The sequence below is a fragment of the Nesoenas mayeri genome (assembly GCF_963082525.1).
Source record: "Nesoenas mayeri genome assembly, chromosome: 5".
In the NCBI taxonomy this organism is placed as follows: Eukaryota; Metazoa; Chordata; class Aves; order Columbiformes; family Columbidae; genus Nesoenas; species Nesoenas mayeri.
In genome coordinates this window covers 50,700,759-50,720,279 of record NC_137548.1, presented here as the reverse complement: position 1 = coordinate 50,720,279, position 19,521 = coordinate 50,700,759, and the positions used below count along the sequence as shown (strand labels likewise).

At 40.5% G+C, this 19,521-nt stretch overlaps 1 protein-coding gene across 1 annotated transcript in view; it reads right to left on the bottom strand.

The window, feature by feature from the left end:
- Positions 1–19,521, bottom strand: part of LOC308040894 (uncharacterized protein) — a gene marked incomplete at its 5' end in the record, with an annotated part of 168,326 nt that overhangs the window by 48,012 nt on the left and 100,793 nt on the right. The gene's annotated exons all lie outside the window — the stretch shown is intronic.

The following is a 19,521-nucleotide window of genomic DNA, read 5'->3' as shown; positions in this document are numbered from 1 at the left end:
CAGGAAAGACTTATCTATTGAGCAGATATATACAGATTGCATCATCATCATGCCATGCACCTGCAGGGCTCCCATGAACAATGTCACACTTTTCTACTCTTCAGTGCAAAGTACAATTTGGCACCATTGCCAGTGTTAAGAGCATAGGTCAGTCCAGCACAGACTGTTCCAAGCTTAGGAGGCATTAGATCAGTGCAGTTACCCAACACCACTCTAGGACGATCTTCCATGCACCAGTTGTGCTGCCAGCATAGGGTAAGTTGAGGTAGCCATTAGCACAGCTCTGAGAAAAAGAAGGAGCTTCCTTTGCATGACAAAAAAAACTAAAGAGACCATGGTGAGATATAACATGGATGCAGACAAGTCCATCTGACCTGATCCAAATAAGATGAAGGGGAACAACATCCCTTAACTGACTGAAATGCATGCAATAGTACCAAACACCCCAGATATCCAAAGTCCCTCTCAGATATCCTGTCGTAGAAAAGCTTTATACAGTGAATTCAGCTGTGGCCACCAAGGATTTGCAGGCTCATATAGTACCACAGTACACTAGTCCTAGGAAAACACCATGCAGATGTGCTATATACATCATCTTCTCTTTGCTACTCTCAAGGGACCATAGCAAAGTCCTCTGCTGAAAAGAAGGTTGCAGCAAAGGAGCTTCTCCCTGTGAAGAGAGAGGTGTTAGCAGGGGGTAAGGCTACTGGCCCAAAAAGGAGTAATAAGGCATGCAAGAAGGAATGAATTTGATGTGAGGCAGGATATTCTCAGCCTATTATGCACTTGCAATCAAAAGGAAAGGATTCACTAGACCTAGGCAAAGGCGGCTTGCAATAAAGAGAAGCAAAATGAAAGGACCATATTAAAGTGAGATGGGGAAAGGCATAGATGAATCAGAGACAAAGGCAGCTATGGGAAGCAATCTGTAGTATGAAGAAACAGGACAGGGGAAAGGAGCAGTTGAAGGCCACAATAAGCAGAAAAGTATGTAGACTTGGAAGAAGATACTCATCCTGCAGAGACAGCAAACTGGCAAGTGAACACTATCGAAAAGACTATTTGAGAGATTCTTTGCTTCTATAGACTTGATGATAAGACAAGTTCTTTGCAGATGTCTGAAGCAACAAAACCATTATTTCTTCTACTGTCCAATCTTTGTGCTGAAACATCAACATGCACTTCAGAGCTACCTCTACTTTATCTCGTCCTTCTCTTTTTTCCTTGTTAAGCACCTTGGAGAAACAATGAACGGCTCAAAAGTGATGAGTTAGGAATGATATTTAACCCAAGAGTCATTAAACATTGGTACACCGAACAATGCTCCTTGAAACAAGAAGCCATAATTATTTTCCTCCTTTGAATAAGTCACAGCAAATAAAGATGAAAGGCTTACTGCATTTTCAGGAAATTTATTGCTACTTACTTAGTGCACAACTTAAGGCATTGAAAATGGCTAGAGTCAGGAAGTTTTAAAGTCTTTGCTCTCAAAAGCAGAGACACTTAAAACTGTCTTTCACATATTTAGGACTAAAATAAAAGTGCACTGAATGGGCTATTGATTTATCCTGGCCAACTGCAACTTTAGAGAACACATCTCATTATAAAATGCTCGTGGATGTTTTCCTAGTTCGTGGTTCATTTACAGATGATTATAGCACTGTTTTTTCATACATCAGTGCTTTGTAATAAACAAAAGCCTTGCCCTGGAGAGACTTCAGTTTAATTGACATTTCTTCCAGTCATGTTCTGTTTGAAGATGGTAAGAAACAAGGGCGATAGGCTTATAGGGATAACCATATTAATTTTATGAAAGCCCACACATCAGTTTGTCCACATAAGGTGAAGTGGTGAGTTCTCCTCCCAGTAAGAGGACTTGCAAGGCTACAGTGTCTCAGCATATACCTATTTCTTTGAAAACTAAGATTTACAGGGTAATTTTGAGCGCACAAATGGCTAAAAGTGAAACATCCCATTTGACAAATATCAAATCACCAGCACATTTGACCTGAGCTCCTGAACCGACCAGCTTTGTGGTTCACAAGTTCTAGAGATTATTCTCCCTAAAAAATGTTAAGCTTTTTCACACAGTGCAGGGTACTGCTGGAGACTAAGGAGCTCTAACGCTTTTTATCTGGTAGAGATCGCCATTGAGAGCTACCACACAGCACCAGTGTGTGATTCGTATTCCTGCATCTTGGGGTGCCAGGAGTGGTGCTGGCATGTGTCATCTGTCCTTAACACAGCAGGGAGATAAGGTCCAGAGAGAATTTACCTGAGGTTATCAATTGTAGCCGGGATGGACCGCATGTCCCCAGTGAAAGAGCCACCCCCGTTGACACGCTCTGTGATCTAGGGCAAGACACCTCTTTGTAAGATTAAACAACTTGATCACGTTTTAAGTGTTTTTACAGCCTGAGACAATAGGCACTACATAAATATGAAGAATTCATTCTATAACAGATGCTCTGTCCTATAAAAGCACTTTATACCACTAAGAGCTTAAAGAAGGCACCAGTACAATTATTTTTACATCACTGTAGGGTTTTAAAATTTTATCTTGTTTAATTTCCAGTGAAAGCATTCCTTCCATACACAATCTCTATTTAATTTTAGTTGTGGTCTAAGTGCTATTTCTAAGATTTGAAAGTTAAGTGGCTCCCTACCATACAACAGCATAATGCATGTAAAAAAATCAGCCAAACAAAATAATAAATTCCAAATGACCCAGTTGGAAATCACAGTTCAAAACAGAACACGGGACACCCTCACAGGTCTCTACAGACTCCTCCATCAGAACCACAGCATATACGCACATATCTTATGGAACAACACAAATGGTAGCTTGCAATACAAATGCCAGACAGCAAAGTCCCCAAACTCCTAATTTTCTTCAATGATCCAACTGCTGCAGCCAGCTCCAGAGGGAAGAGTTTAGATTGGAATGCAAAAAACTGCGGGAAAAGAAACAATGAAAACTACCATCAAATTACAAAGTGGCGAAGCTCTTGTTCTTCAAGCCTCTTTGGGAGCTTTCCCAAATTACTCACATGGCCACCTGTCTGAAAGACAGAGATTTTTTAACCATTCACCCACCTCAAAGCTCTCTCTCTAAATGCGGTTTAGCAAAAGCGGATACATGCAGGCCAGTTCCACAACTGCCTAAGCTGTATTACATCCAAAATCAGCTAGGAGTAGCATTCAAGAAAGTCAGGAGAAAACATCAATTTTTATTCAAAGCTCTCCACAGCTTTTGTATCAAATCAATATACAGTTGACATATACGTGCACGCACACTCAAAGCATTACTGAAGGTGGGGGTTGTAAGGGTCTCAAGATTTTTTCTGTTCAGTCCTTCAACAATGTAAACACAGGTACATGTGACAAAACATATACTAAAATTGTACCTTCAAATAGCAGCAACAGCAAATGCTTGTCCTGGAACACCATCAAAGAACTTCAAGTACCTCTTGTACTTCGCTTTAAGTTTCTAAAATTGGGCACCAGAAATCATGGCCCCAGACATCACCATTGTACACATTCACTATGCCTGAGCCTTTTATGTACACATTTAATATAATCTCTAGCAACATGCAGATGCATTATATGCATTAACAACAACCTATTTTTGAAGAAATGGAACAAATTGAAAATTTTATAGAAATGCCTTCTTCCTATGCATCAAATTTTCTCATGAGTCCATATCTTCACACTCACTCTACTATGGTTGGATTCAAGTAGTTTAAACACAGCTTCCAGTGATGCCACTTCATGTGCCAAGTGTCACACTGAGTAACCAGTACCAAAGATGTAAAGAGGAGGCAAAGGAGGAGATGCCACTTGGTTAGAAAATGAGCCAGGAATCAGAAGCCAGCCAGGGAAACAAATTGACTTCTGCTAAAGAGGGGTGTTTTTTTTTATGAAAATATTAAAAAAGCAGATTGACTGAAAAATGAACAGGTGGTGACTCTACTTAAATTATTTTTTTGAAGCACAGCCCAGGATCAAGAACGAGTAGAAATGATTGCTGAACTGTAAAAACATATCATCCTCACCACCAGTTATACTCATCAAAATAACAGCTTACTGTGAGGCTTCACCTTATAGTTGCACCAAGACACGGTGATGCGAGGAAGGCTGTTGCAGCAGACAGATGTCTATAAAGAAAATCACAGACAATGACAGGTTGTGGCCTGATGGTAAATTTCACTGTGCTGGTCTCTATGAATTCAAATGGGCCTTAAAGAAAATCTCTTTCCAAAACTCTCTGTATGGAGTGAGGGATGGGAGATCAGTGCCTGTGCTTTTCTTCAAACAGGACAATACTATAGATCAGACTAGCAGTGGGGAAATTTAAATGGCAAAGTGATGATACAAACATCCAACAGTGAGATTTAAGTGTCCTGCCCAAAACCTCCATTAAAAAACTAAGATTCCATGCAAACTGGACTTGCTAGTCAAGAGTTTTGTCTTAAAACATCAGTCTGATCAGTTACGGAATAAGATGCCCAATGCTTTAGCCAATGCCCATAATATTCAGGATCTCAGGAGACACATATACAGGTTGAATAAGGGACGGCTATGCATGGCAGACCAGCAGGCACTGAGTCTTTCTAACCACCAAGGGTCACTGTTGATTCATTTAGCTGAGGAAACAGTGGGAAAAGTATTTTTGTTATAGTAACAAGGAACTGACTTGGACTGAAAAGGCCGTCAAATCCTGAAGACGTCTGTCAAGGCTTGATGATGCTCTTCTAGGGTACTTTCCATGATAATATCACTCCAGACTGCAGCACAAAGCCACTGCAGCCACAAAGACCGCATGCAAGTTGGTTGCAGATGCCCTTCAATCATAAATTTCTCCTCAATCATCTACATCTCAATCCTAACCAAAGCATGCTAACAAGTTCCTTAACTTACACATGCCCATGAAAACCAACAGCAACTTGGACATCTCACCTGTCATCTTCAAGGCACATATTATCCATTAGCAAATCTCAATCTGGAATCTCTAATCTTTCATCTTTCTTTGTATAGGCTAATGAGGGGTCATAGGACCCTCCTCTCTCTGTTCCCACAGATAAGGACAATTCTCTATTTTTTTTCTTAACAATACCTTTCTTGTTGGTTTCTGACATCCTTCTTTTAGGACAGTTCTCAGAGCTCTGTCCACTTGGCTAATGTCAGCTGATTTTACTACTCAGCCTTACATTATCTTCCTTCTTGTTCAAAAATTGCTATCATATCATTATCTTATTTAACAAAGGGGGAAAAGATTATTTTAAGCACCAATTTACTGTATCTCAGGCCCTCTGTCTTCAAATACCAGGTGGAAAGAAAGGATTTCATTGTTAACAAGACAATGTGCTAATGCACACACTAGAGTGCTGCATTACCTCAGAAGGTGGCAGTATATCTTACATATACGTAGCATTTCAGTTGGTTTTTTTTCTTTTTAAAAAGGAACAGTGCACAGCCAGAAATCACCAAATATGACTAATTGATACACTCTGGAATAATCTAGCTGCTATACTACAGCTTCCCACCTACAATTGTGTGCTTCAGTCTGCACGAGCTCTGCAAACATTCATTAGGCTTTAGGATATCTCACACGTACAAGGAGTCCAGCTGCTGTGAGCTCACACCCAGCGGGGGAACTGGGCAGGATGTTCTGCAGCAGCAGCTCCGAGTTGAGCCGTACTTGGGTCTTGACACTGCACAAGTAGAAGAAGCATACACCAGGACTCTGAGCTCTCCCTGCTGTCACTAAGGCAGAGAAAGTGGCACATGAAGCAGGGAAAGGAGTCAAGAACCAGCCATGGGGGGAGACAGGCAGGTGAATGGAGACACAAATATTTTTAAAACCATGTACAGGGCAGAGAGGATTAGAGGAAAAGCAAACCAAGATTTAAGTAAAAAGAAGGGAGCAGGAAATTGCAACTGGCTGGGCAAAGGCAGGGAAACTGGTATGAAAACACAATATTTGATGGGGTCAGGAGAGAAACTGTAGGTTGAAAGTCTACAAAAGTAGCTAAGTGATCAAGGACACAGGGACTAAAGCAGAGCTACAGGGAAGGGGCTTGACAATGGCCGTAGGGCCACACTCAGAAAAGACAGGCTTGGAAAAAGAATAATCTAGAAAAAAGAGGTCACTCTTGGGAAAATAGACACATGCATAAATCTTGTGGTCCAGAGAATATGCACCTCCTGACCAGGGTGAATGCTTCCTGAGTCTTGTTGCTTCTCTGCTGTCAACAAACTTCCATGCAACCTGCTGGCAGAGAGGCACAAAAAGAGCACTCAGCTATATAAAGATGAAGAAATTACTGCATTTGCGTCTTGAACTTTTACCAATGTGAAGTCGCTCATATGGGCCTCCATCTCCAACAAAGGACAAGTGGCTGCTTAGCTACAGATAAAGGCAGGCAGCATCAGTGTTTAGGAAAACTGCTGCAGAAATTAGTGTTATTGTTTATGCAGCCACCTCAGATTGTCAGTCAATCAGCAAGATTGGCTGGATGTATATTCAAAACCCAGTACTCAGAGGACAGCAGGTAACCTAGCCTCTTTTGCTGTAAATCTTCAGAAGGAATATGAAGGCAGGAAACTTTCTTTAACTCTTCCCATTACATTACATATTAATTAACTACATTAAATATTCCCTCCACATTTTAACTATAATTTACCTCATTTATTTGCATCCCTGTTGAATTAGGGGACAACTCACTTATAAGTCAGGCACAAAAATCCCATTTATGGGCATGATAGAACCTTCACTTGAGATTATCCCTTATGAAAAGGTGAGGCATGCTAACTCTGGGGCTACAGCACACAGCAAGTCCTAGAATCACAGAATCATTTCAGTTGGAAAAGACCCCCAGGATCACAGAGTCCAACCATAACCTAACCTAATTCTAGCACTAAACCATGTCCCTAAGAACCTTGTCTAAATGCCTGTTAAACACCTCCACCACTTCCCTGGGCAGCCTGTTCCAATGTCTGACAAACCTTTCCCTGAATAATTTTTTCCTAATATCTAATCTAAACCTCTCCTGGCTCAACTTGAGGCCATTTCCTCTTGTCCTATCACTCGCTACTTGGGAGAAGAGACCAACACCCTCTATGCTACAGCCTCCTTTCAGGCAGTCGTAGACAGCAATAAGGTCTCCCCTCAATCTCCTTTTTCTCCAGGCTGAACAGCCCCAGGTCCCTCAGCTGCTCCTCATAAGACTCGTGCTCCAGGCCCCTCACCAGCTTTGTCATCCTCCCCTGCACTTCAACACCTCAATGTCCTTCTTATGATGAGAGGCCCAAAACTGAACACAGTATTCCAGGTGGGGCCTCACCAGTGCTGAGTACAGTGGCACAATCACTTCTGTAGTCCTGCTGGCCACACTATTCCTGATACAAGCCAGGATGCTCTTGGCCCTGCCCTCCACACATTCACGTGCTGTTTTAATACCAAGATCCTCTATGGCTATTAACGGAACTGCTTGTGAGAGAAAAGCAGACCCATGAGTATGAATCATATTGAAGCTTAGCTGAGGAAAATAAGGATTCTTAAAAGGGGCCTATAAGAAAGATGGTGACAGCCTTTTTAGCGGGGCCTGTTGCAATGGGACAAGGAGTAATGGTTTTAAACTAAAAAAATGGGATACTCAGGCTAATCAAAGTGAAGAAACTTTTCACAGTGAGGGTGGTAAAAAACTGGAACAGGTTGCTCAGAAAGGTGGTAGATGTCCCATCCCTGGAGACATTCAAGGCCAGGCTGAATGGGGCTCTGAGCGACCTGACCTAGTTGAAGATGTCCCTGCTCATTGCAGGGAGGCAGGACTTGATGACTTCTGAAAGTCCCTTCCAAACTATTCTATGATGCTACAATTCTAAGGATGAGTCCTTGGGAGTTAAGGCCAAGCAATTGCATGATAAAACAAATACAGAAGTATAGTCTTGAAGATCAGTTTCTCATACAGACTCACACCTGCAGTGTATTACAAGTTCCCTCTCCAGCGAGAGACAGCTGGCTACAACCTCATGTCCAGAAACTGAGGGAGGAGCTGTGGGTCAGCAGATCTTCTCTCTGAACTGCTGTGGCACCTGGTCAGCATTGCATGCACAACTGCAAAACTCCTGGTCTGCAATTCAGAATTGCTCAGTAGCAAAACAGTTCTTGAAAAAGATCTCTGAGCCTGACAGTTCATCATATAGATAATAAATCTTATTTTAAGAAAAAAACAAAATAAAATGTGAGCTAGGAAAAGCAAAGGCTTAGTTCATTTGTATCCATTTACTAATAGTAGACTATTGACACCATGCCAGGAGCCTTCCTTCCATTTAACAGTACAAGAAAAGCAGAGTATTTCTGACCAGCTGATGAGGTTTTAGGTGAGCTCAAGCAAAACTGACCTAAGAAAAGGAAGGGAGAAATATTACTGTGGTTGTTACCACAAAGACTTGAAAGGTCATAGGCAGCAGAACAGCAATACTCTGAAACGTATGCTACAGAGGGACTGTCACCATAAAGGTTTCAGCTGTAAATATTGTCTCTGCAGTAGCAGAAACAGAAGATGTTTTGTGTTCATCCTCCAAATTGAATTTAAAAACCCCACAATCAAATATCAACCAGTCAGGCTATATAGATATACACACAAACATGCACACAAATCTTTCGTCAGTTGGGAATGTTTCCAGCTTTTGATGCTGTATCTTGAATTAATATTGCAGTTTCTCTCTGAGTTACCTCAAAGCTCTAATCACTTGTGCAGTGCTTGTATTAGCACTCACCCGGAATGAATAGAAGGGGAAGGTGGTGAGAGAAAGACAGCAAGTAGCATAGCAGGTTTAGGTAATAAAATAGAAAGCAACTGACTCTGTCACAAACTGCTACCACTCAACTTTAGCACAAGACTGAACTAAATTCTGCCTTTGTAATCACACATGCACAACTCACCATCTCCACTGTGAATGGTTCACATGTGCATGAGGACAAAATTGAGCCCAAAGTGATACAAAATGGCTGTACCAGGCACTCAAAGAAATGCGTAGGCACATAGTGCTGAAAGCTACATTTGAAAAACACATCAGCTGCCCCGACCTAGCTGCCATTATCCATCCAGTCCTCTAATGTCATGATCAGCTGGTCTGTAACTGGCTGAAACCTGCCATGAGTTGGTTCTCAAAACAGCTGAAAACAGAAGATCAGTGAAGACACAGAGTCAGCAGCTTCTGCCTCTGCACCAACATTCAGCAGCTGGAGGGAGGAAATGCACAATAGTCAGTTTGTATAATAGAAAGAGTCACCTTAACAAAGCTTTGTCACAGCATCCATGTCCCTTGCTATTAAAATAAACACTGACAGTCTGAATGTCCTTTATATAGCTACAGAGACATCAGCCTCTTACAATATTTGATTCTGCTAATGCTGTTTCTTAAGCTTATTTTGGATTTCACAACACATCTACATTAGATATAGAAGTACCTAGCAACATTATCAGCTGTTCTGGTGTACACTACCATGATGCTTTCTATGGAAGGAAAGGAGGAAGGAAAGAAGTCCCAGGAATGACATTTGCTTTAAGGCTCTGCAGCAGTTGGGCAATCTTCTGATAAAAGCTAGTAAAATGAGCATCTACTTGGAAGAATGAAGGCTCAAGTCCCCAGCTCCCAGTGCAGACTACTTATAAAATCATATGCTGGCATTTATTTATTTGTAGTAATATGAGAGCGTTGAAATAGAAAGCAATGGAAGAGTTCTGCCTAACTTCAAGATCAAATAAGTATTTTCTAAGGTTCCAGGAGAAAAACAAACAAACAAACTCCACTAGACTCCAGTCACACACCCTTCCCTGCTTCTGTATGATTTTGTACAAACAACTCAGTAGTGTTTATAGGCAATAGTTCACCATATCAAATACAGAAAACTGCTCATTGTCTAGAAAAACAGAGCACAAGTAGCATCTCTCTACTATTCTGTTGCAGCATGTCTGCATCTTTCCTTCTGTAAGATGTTTCTCCAGGGTAAATCAAACTCTAAGCTCCATTCAGCTCATGAACCTTCCCATAAAATCATCAGCAAAGGCTTATGCATAACATAAGCCATCTTAACTAGTGGATCATGCCTGCTTTAGGACCACAAAACTGCTACTTGTATTCCTAATGCATCTCCACGTGATTAAGATAAAGAAACAAGGAAGAGCCTCTTACTGAAATCCCTGTGAGAAACAAACATACTGACTACTCATTCATTAATTCAGAGCCCCATGATGCAGACGTGCCCTTTCTAAATAAAAAGATCACTAAACGTGTTCATGAAGACCTTGTATCAGCCACTGGGAACTGATAACTCTAAAATGTTTAAAGGTAAAATGCATCTGAACAAGAGAAATTTGAGAGAAAAATCTGTTGCCTGCTAAGCACGAATCCCTGTTTCCCAGGCAGAGTGTTTAGTGTTGCTTGAGGAAATGCCTATACACACTAAGGTGGGCAAATGTCTATGCTTACTGAGTGCCTGTCAGAAAAACTTACTGCTGGTTATCTCCTGGGCCGAATTCTGATTTGAAGAACTACAAAGCAAAAGTGAGTGGTCAGTATCCCAGAAGATCTGCAAATGAGGCGATTATAAATCCAGATAGACCTGGGGGAGCCATGTAAATGTATTACAAGCACCAAGATTTATATTAATGCCTGGAGCTGACAAGGTCTGTCTTCTTATTTAATTCCCTGCTCGTGACTAAGTTAAGTGAGTCCATGCGGGACCATGAGGTAAAGATGAGTGGCTCTGTCTTAGCCTCAGCACTGAATGCAATACAACACTAATATAAAGAACAAATCTCTCAAGCACAGATCACTATATTATCAAGCATTTGCTGACAGCTAGAATAATTCAATTTAGGGCAGAAATACACCTTGCAGCGCACAGACAGACTGGTCTGCGAGCTAATCTGGCAACGATCTTGCTAGGAAATTTGCTACTGAAATCTCTTCTGCTCCTCTCTTCTCTTGATAAATGCAATGTTGTACTACTTACATTTGTTTAAAATGCTGCTGTAGAGAGACAGAGATTCTTCCCCAGTTTAAAGCTACAATCACAATAAGTCCTCTGATTCTCTCCACCTGCTCTCAGTTGTTTGTTTTAATGCTGAGCTTCCTGGCTTCTCACCACACTTCATCACACACTGATCTCCCAGCTCCACTATAACAAAATCAATCTGTATCGGCCATCTGTAAAGGTTTTCAGGAACCAGTTTTGTCCTTTCCTCTTCCCTGGTAGTGCTTGTACATATGAATACCTGTTATAAGTCTTCATGGCCTTCTGGCATCAGAGATCTCGTCAGGTAGGAAGGCCAAAAAGCAACCACAAAGATCAAAATGTGAGTGGTTGGGCAGCTATATATATACATGGTGTACTACACTGCCATATTCTCCCCATTCTCTCATGTTATTCATATCCATTTATTGCCTCTGACATGACTGCAAGTTCTTTAGGGCAAGGACTCCTGAATAATAAGCCTTTGTGTAATACATTATTGATGTCCATGTGGGCTTCTAGGCACAACTGTGATACAAATCCTAAATGACAGTGGTAAGACAACTACTGGCATGAGCTTAAAAGCCAGGCAGAGCCCTTTAGAAAAGTCTGGCTTCAGTGATAAATTTAGGTTTTTAAATAATCCATAGTCCCAGAGCATTCAAGTGACTCATCTACACGAATTAATTTATTCTTACAACACCTAGGCTAGACAGGGAAATTTAAGCTCCCTCACTTTATGACTTTGGGATACTGAAGGATGTGCAAAGAGAGTGACTAAAAGCAAGATCTGCAGCCTTTGATCTTAACCACAGATTATAATGTCTCTCTTTGGGAACTACAGCCTGACTCCTGATCTCAACTCACTCAACTTCATGCTTAACACACTGTCCTGATAATTAATAAGTAGAATGAGCAAGCTGCCTCCAAAAAGCAACATCCCTCCTTACACTTATGAAACAAAGTCAAAGTAAGTTGAAATAAGTAGGTGTTGCTGTGTGCAATCCAAAAGGGATAATACATTTAAAATGTGTGTTACTTAAATCATAAATGGATAGGTATGAGCAAAAACTTCAGATATGAAGTGTGGCAGATGCACTCCCCCCTCCTCCAACCTGAAAGCAACAGAAACATCTATACCAATGGACTGCTATGGTCATGCACATGTCCCTTGGTCAACAGACAGGGCCCTTGACTAAGGAAATGCCTTGGTTGAGAGAAGTTTATGGAACACTACAATTAAAAAAACGCAGCTCAGGTTCAACTAGGGTATAAATAGAGCCATTAGAGACACCTACTGAGTTGATCTTCCTTAGAGCAGTGGGTCTGCAGTCAAAGACTCTCCTCCTTAGACTGGCCATCAAATGAACATTCCTTGAAGGCTGAGACACCTTACCAAACTGGCAAGTGATCTGGTACCCTTGAGAGTCTTTACTTTGTAAGACTGGGAAGATGCACATTATGAATCACCACTCTGGAGTTTTGGGATCTGATCCCTTGAGTTTGAATCAGCTGTGTAGCAACTGAACTCCTAACCGGTACACAAACCTGTGTTTTATAATGTTGTCTGAATGCTGAATAACTTTAGATTAACCTTGTTTCTAGGTGATGTTCTGCTGAACAGTTCTGGTTAGAATAAAGTCTGTTTGGAGCTTATCATCTGCCTAAAGTGACTTTTGGGGTGCCTCCATGACACAAACTATATGTGTAAAACTGGGAGAGAGGGAGGAAAGAAAGATCAGACCTGAAGTATTTATTTTCATCTTTAAACCATATTAACTCTCTTCCTGACACAGCAGAAAAGAAATGAACCTCTTAATTTATTCACGCAGCACAGTATTAAACAGGAAAGTTTTAGCTCTTCTTTACAGATGAAAAACTGACATATATTGATTTAACTAAACATAAAAGAGTGAAACATCCAGAATATCAAACAGCCCATCTGGCTGAGTGCTTTGTGAAGCTTTGTAACACGATGAAAAAGCACATCAGGGAAATGCCTATCTCAGAACAGCCAGGAGCTCTGTGCAAAGGATGGGCAGCCTTAACCCTCCGCCCTTCGCTCAAGACTTAGAGCTGGGTGCAGGTGCCACTTTCCCACAGACCTGACCTGAACCTACCACTTTTAGTGATATACTTTTAATATAAATCTTCTAAACAAGTCTGAAGAAATACAATGAAGTCATTTATTGTAAGCAGATTCTTCACAGAGCAGAGTTAAAAATTAGAAATCATGAGCATTCACTCAAAAATGTATAATTTTACATGACTGTATAACAAGCAACAACAAGTGCCTGGTATATGTATATATGAAACTGCACATTAGTGCTGTCCTTTCCTTGAACACAATGAACACACTGGAAAAGGAAAAATAACTCAGACATAAAACAGAGTTCCCCTTTACTGGCAAAATCCATGTGAAAAATGGACTCTGGGACAGAAGAGAGTTTCCCCTCCTCCAGAGAGCTCCAGCTGGTACCATAAGATTAAAATAACTTAAATCCAGAAATAACACAAACTATAAGAAACAACAGAGTCATTCATTCATTATTTATTTACAGCATTTGGACACTAAAGGTACTGAAATGGTTAACCTTGTGCAAAATGGACTCCTCTTGGAAAGTTTCAGAATGTTTGACTATACAGAAATAACACACAGAGATTATTTTTCGTTTTAAGTATATTCTAGTGGGGCTGAAAATTGCCATTGTAGAGACCCTCTTTGAAGAGGCTTCAGACTCAGCTCAGCCATGATGCTGAAGAAGTGAATGAAACTGGTGGACTTGAGTGGGGTTCATTTTCATTTATTTCTAGAACTGATATCATTCCTGCCTCCTGCTGACTTACGCTCATTGCATTTGGAATTCATAGTGAAAGAACAAAGCCCAACAGAACAGGAAAGAGGAAAAAAGATATGTAACAGAAGTGGCATTCAAAGCAAAGCCTAAAGAAACCCAAATAAAATCACTTTATCCAGTGCCTCAAAAACAAAGGGCTTCAGCTTAGCATAACCTTGAATCATTCACCTGAAATCCTCATCTCAGCAAAGTTCACTGTGGTTTTGTCAATTACATCCACAGGGTCAGGATTAGCTTCTCTGCATGTTGAAACACAATAACCTTATTGAGACACTCTTCATTGTAAGGATTCCAGTTAGCATTGTGAAAATCTAATCTAAATTCTGCCTCTGTGTAACAATAATGTTGTAGTAGCAACAGCAACAACAGAAAAACACAGCATTTCAAAAGACCCACACTCATCAAAACAAGTATTTCTGCTGAAATCTTAGTATTTAATGAAATCAAAACAATGTTGACAATATTAAAAAACAATAAAAATACAGGATACAAGTCATTCCCCCCCACAACATTTTCAGAAGGAAGAGGGTTTTGCTCACTTTTCATTTTTAAATTACTTTCCCTTTGGTATAAAATCCATACTTGTTTCTGCATATTACATTTACACTTCAGATATCAGAATATAAATGAAATATTTCAGTTTTGAAATTTGAAACAGAAAAATACAGACTGTAAATCAAATATCTCTCTATACACACAGGTGAGGCTACAGAGTTTTCCTTTGTGGAGTCTTTCAAGATTTTTAGGTTTTGCTCCAAGTCAGTAAGGAATCAGAATCATTCACAAATTTCCAAATGTCAGAGGAAACTGGCCATCTGCCCTCCACATGCTATTTCCACATCCCTTCACATCACCTGATTTTAAATGAGGATCAAGAGAAACAAAGGCAGTTATGGAGAAATTCCAGAAATCCAAAATTTAAAGGTGATTTTTTTTAACTAACAGTATAACTGAACTCATACAGTCAGCACTACAAAGACACTTCATACTGATGAGTAGCATCCAAGGCTCCAGAGACAGAGCATGCAGCTTCCTTGAGTTGAGCAGCCTGTGAAGCCTCCAAGGGGTAACATCGCATTTAACAAAATAAACAGAGCTGGCAACTGTGAAATGAGAATGCTTCACATTCAATAACAAAAAATTATTTTTTTTTTTTTTTAAAAAAAAAAGGTTAATCAACTACATTTAAAGTTTGGTGTTACATTGCAAGTGGTCTGTCTCAGAGATGACTGTTTGCATCAGGTGTTGAGTAATTATGACTTCAGCAGCTGCTGCTTTGTCCAGATACACATTGTATAAATGTCCACAGAGAAACAAACATGGCAGTGTTATCACAAGCTGCCTGTCTGAAAACACCACACCTACGCAGTCACTGCTCCCATTCAGACATGGATTATAGCAACACAGATTGACAAGTGATCTCAGTACACAGTGCAAGATAGCACATTGTGCTGGTAAGTCAGCAGAGCTACAGCTAGAGCCAGTCCAAAGTAAATATCCCTAAAACATATACAAATGTGGATGTTGAGTCTTTTGGCATTGTTTTGAAGTTGCTCTATTTTATTTTATATATATAAAAGCATATATATATCCTTCAATAAATATCTAAAGAGTAGAGGAAAGGCACTGTGGGAACCATCTAACATGAGACCTTGAAAGCTGGAATTCACTGTGCTTATGTGATTGTGATTCATAAAAATGCAGTGAAAATCATTAATCACTTTTATCATAGAATCATTCCAGTTGAAAGAGACCCTCAAGACCATCAAGTCCAACCACAGCCTAACTCTAGCACTAAACCACGTCCCTATGAACCTCGTCTATACTCCTTTTAAACACCTCCAAGGATGATGACTCCACCACTTCCCTGGGTAGCCTGTTCCAGTGCTTCACTAACCTTTGCATGAACAATTTTTTCCTAATATCCAATCTGAAAGTTTGCAACAACTCTTTCTTACTAAACCTTAGTACATGAAACTAATCCTTTTTTTCTCAGTGTATGAGCTTTAGTCATAGAAAATACATAATAATACAGATTATTTATTAATCCCTTCTCAACATGTACATTACCTGAAAAATCTGGCATTTTTCTCTCTTAATCAACACAGTTCCCACAAGCTTGGTGGTTTAAACACAGTTATTTTAAATAACTACAACTGTCAACACCAAATCATGTTTTGTGCCTTTAGATGGCTGCAAATATGATTACTAGAGACAATCCAGCAATTGCTAACCCCTGAATGTGTCTATTGAGACACAGAAAGGACATACATTCCTCTGCTCTTCGCCATCTTCTGCATACTTACAGTGTTCTGCAGGACTGCTGCAAAAGAGACATCACAAGACATAAAGTCATCTGCTTTATACAACTCTTAGTGGGCAGCATGGGAACAGACTAAGCAAGAACAGTCTTCTTTCTATTTCATGTCAGGCAATAAACTACTGACAAAGTGATCGCATGCTAGAAGAATGCCTTTTGTATTTTAATTTCTAGTACCAGAGATCAAGGACTAAGGGAAGAAGGATGAACTTTTATTTTTCTCCACAAGAAAAGGTTCCCTATAGGTCTTGGAACTGTGACCATGGTTCACAAGACAATCTAGTGTATTTCTTTTTTATACATTTCCAGTCCAGTGTTACAAGCAGACCTCAGCCCCTGAATTGCACTAACTTACCATTTTTTCCAGTTCAAGGCACAAAGCAAGAAAGGCAACCAGACTGGAGAAATGCTGTGGAATGGTCTGGTACGCAAAGGGCAATAACAAAGAGCTACACATTTCAAATTGGACTGGGGCTTTATGCTGGGTCAGCTGAGACAGGGTTAATGTCCACAGGTAGCTGAGGCGATGACACAGCCAGGACAGCTGACCCAAAACTATCAAAAGGGGTACTCCATACCATAGAAGGTCATGCTCAGCTATAAAAGGAGGACTGGCTGGGGAGAGTGGTCCAGGATGCCCTTTGTTCTCTCTGGACCATGCAGTTTGGTGCTGTTGTGTTTCAGGATGAGCTGCTCTCCAGGATGGGGGGAAGTTTAGGCACAGGCTACAGTTGGGAATCCATGATTGCTGCTTCAGAGGAGGTGAGCTGCAGTGTTGGGACTGACACACGGTGAGAGATTGTGCTGTGTATACATTGCTTTGTATATTCTTTCACTATTGTTATTGCTTATTTATTTGGGATTATTTTTTTCCTTTTTTCGCTGTTCTGTTAAACTGTTCTTATCACAACCCCCTAGAGTTTCGCCTCTTGTCTCCTGATTCTTCCGCCTATCCCACCAGAGCAAGCGGCACGTGGCTTCAGCTGCTGGCTGCGGGTGGGGAGCTGGAGCTAGACTACAACAGGCTTTCAGGGCTACACTGGGGACTTCAACCCCAAGGCACTCTGGCACAAGAGCAGTGGCTCACTGAGCAACCAGAAAGCAAGTATGGCAACAGGAGGAAAATGGGAGAGAAGGCAGGGCTTGTTTAAAAGCAGGTCACATGCTAGAATAAAAAGTAGGTACCGTTCCAGAGCAGAGAGGTTAGGAGCTATATGACACTGGCTCTGTGACCACAGGTGATGTGCAACAGTCAGAGTCCTGCATTTGCATGAATCCTAGCAGGGTGCTAGGCAGCGCAATATTCAGCATCTATAGTAGCAACAGGAGTGCTCTCTACCTCTTGCTTTCATAGACAAAAAGTTCTCTCATGTAGCAAAAAGCTGCAGTGCTTTCTAAAGCTCCTCCTGTGGGGACTTGCGCTGGCCTTTCTGTTACACGCAACAAAAAGCATTTTCTCACCTCTGACACTGAAATGAGTCCTATTTCTAAAACAGCTGCCCAGTACCAATTGTCGCTTAAGAGAAAGCCCTGAATAAATTGACCTGTGGCTAAGAAAAATGTTGCTAAGACACACAGCTTAATTGCATCTGTCAAAAATGCTCACTACAAGCACACTACACCTGATCAATCATCACCACTTTCTGACTGCCAGACTGAACTCTTTAAGGACAACAGAAGTCTTGGAACTCAGCTACCTAGAAATCTTTAAATAAAAGTCTATAAATAGTAACAAATATATCATACTGGTCTTCATGCAGGTATCTTGGACAAATTCCTTGTCATGGCACTAAAACTATTGTGCTTACAGTCTTCCTGAACTTTTACATAAGGGTCTTACCAGTTCCTCTTCCCACTCTCCAAACTTGTATTGTGTCATCCAAAACAGTTACCACAGCTCCCTGCCCCAGCTGCATTTCAGCTGGAAGTTAATTTCATTGGTTAGTATTTATTTTGTTTCAGGTTCAGTTAATACTTTGCAGTATATAATCAGTGATTTCATCTGCAGGAATAGGAAAATACAACATATCATCTTAGAAATAAACTTCATTTCAGAGCCTTTAGGATGAACTTTCTTGTGGGGGAAAAAAAAGAGCCAACTTAATGTTTAAAATAAGGCGATTCTATGAATCTTGCAATGGTGCTGCAATGGAGTTTTGCACACATAGAGCTCAGGAAAAGGAAAACCATGCACGTATTTCTCAGCTGCTTCGTCTAAATGTTTTAGTCATCACAGAAGAACCACAGGTTACTTCTCTAAGCATGATCTGATTTTCTAGGTACAGCTTTGTAAGCAGGATACCAGAACACCAGCATACCAGAACACACTGAAGTTGCAGGGACTTTTGTTAAAATTCAGCACTTCCATAATTTTTTCTTCTCCCTTCAATCTCATCACAGTTTGACTGTAGTCTTTCAGAGACTATATCAATCTGTTGACCTTTCTAATGCCTCCCCCAGCATCCCACTTAAGCTGAAAGGCAGGTTCTAGCTACAAGTTTTCACAGGTTTATGTGAAATGCAATTACGTTTCCATGAAGGTGAAGGAGTCTTATGTTCCACTTGAAATGCTTCACAATGTGCAGCAATTATTCCATTAATTTCAACCAGATTTTTGTCAAGCTACACTTTATTACTGATCTGACTGCTTTCAAGTATCCTGTTCCTGCAATAAGCCTTTTCATACAGTATGTTGATATGGTTTACATGCTAAGTAAGGCTCAGGCCTGTATTTTAGAAGTGGCCTTATACTCTTGATTTAGGAATAATTTATTTCTCTAAGAATCAACCCGCAGTACTGCTCTTTTACTGAAGAAAAATCTGTGCAAGGAAGTGAATTTACAGCCACAGCTCCTTTCACAACAGCATAAGACTGTTCACTTCTTTCTGAGAAAGCCACTTGATCTCTCCTTGATTGACAAGTTCCTAAAACTCATATTCCACCTACAGCAGGTAAGACTTTGGTCTAGCAGCTGTAATAACTGTGACTGCATGTATGGAAAGACCTCTAACATTAATGTTAAAAACCTGATCAGAGAACTCTGCTTTGGTTTATTGCATATAACTAGGGAGAGTCATTTGACTCTTGTATACTAGTCTCTGTAAAATGGGAGGTATTGATGTTTACCTCCTCATAAGAAAGTCAAAAGCTTGTTAAGTACTTAAAAAATGCTGGACGGCAGATACTAAGTATTTTCAGTAGGATTTCACATCATCAAGATTTTAATTACTGCAGTTCCTCATTTGCTAGATTCCCTGATGAACTGATAGGCAGACTCTCATTTATTCACAGCTGAATACCCAAAATGTCAACATGT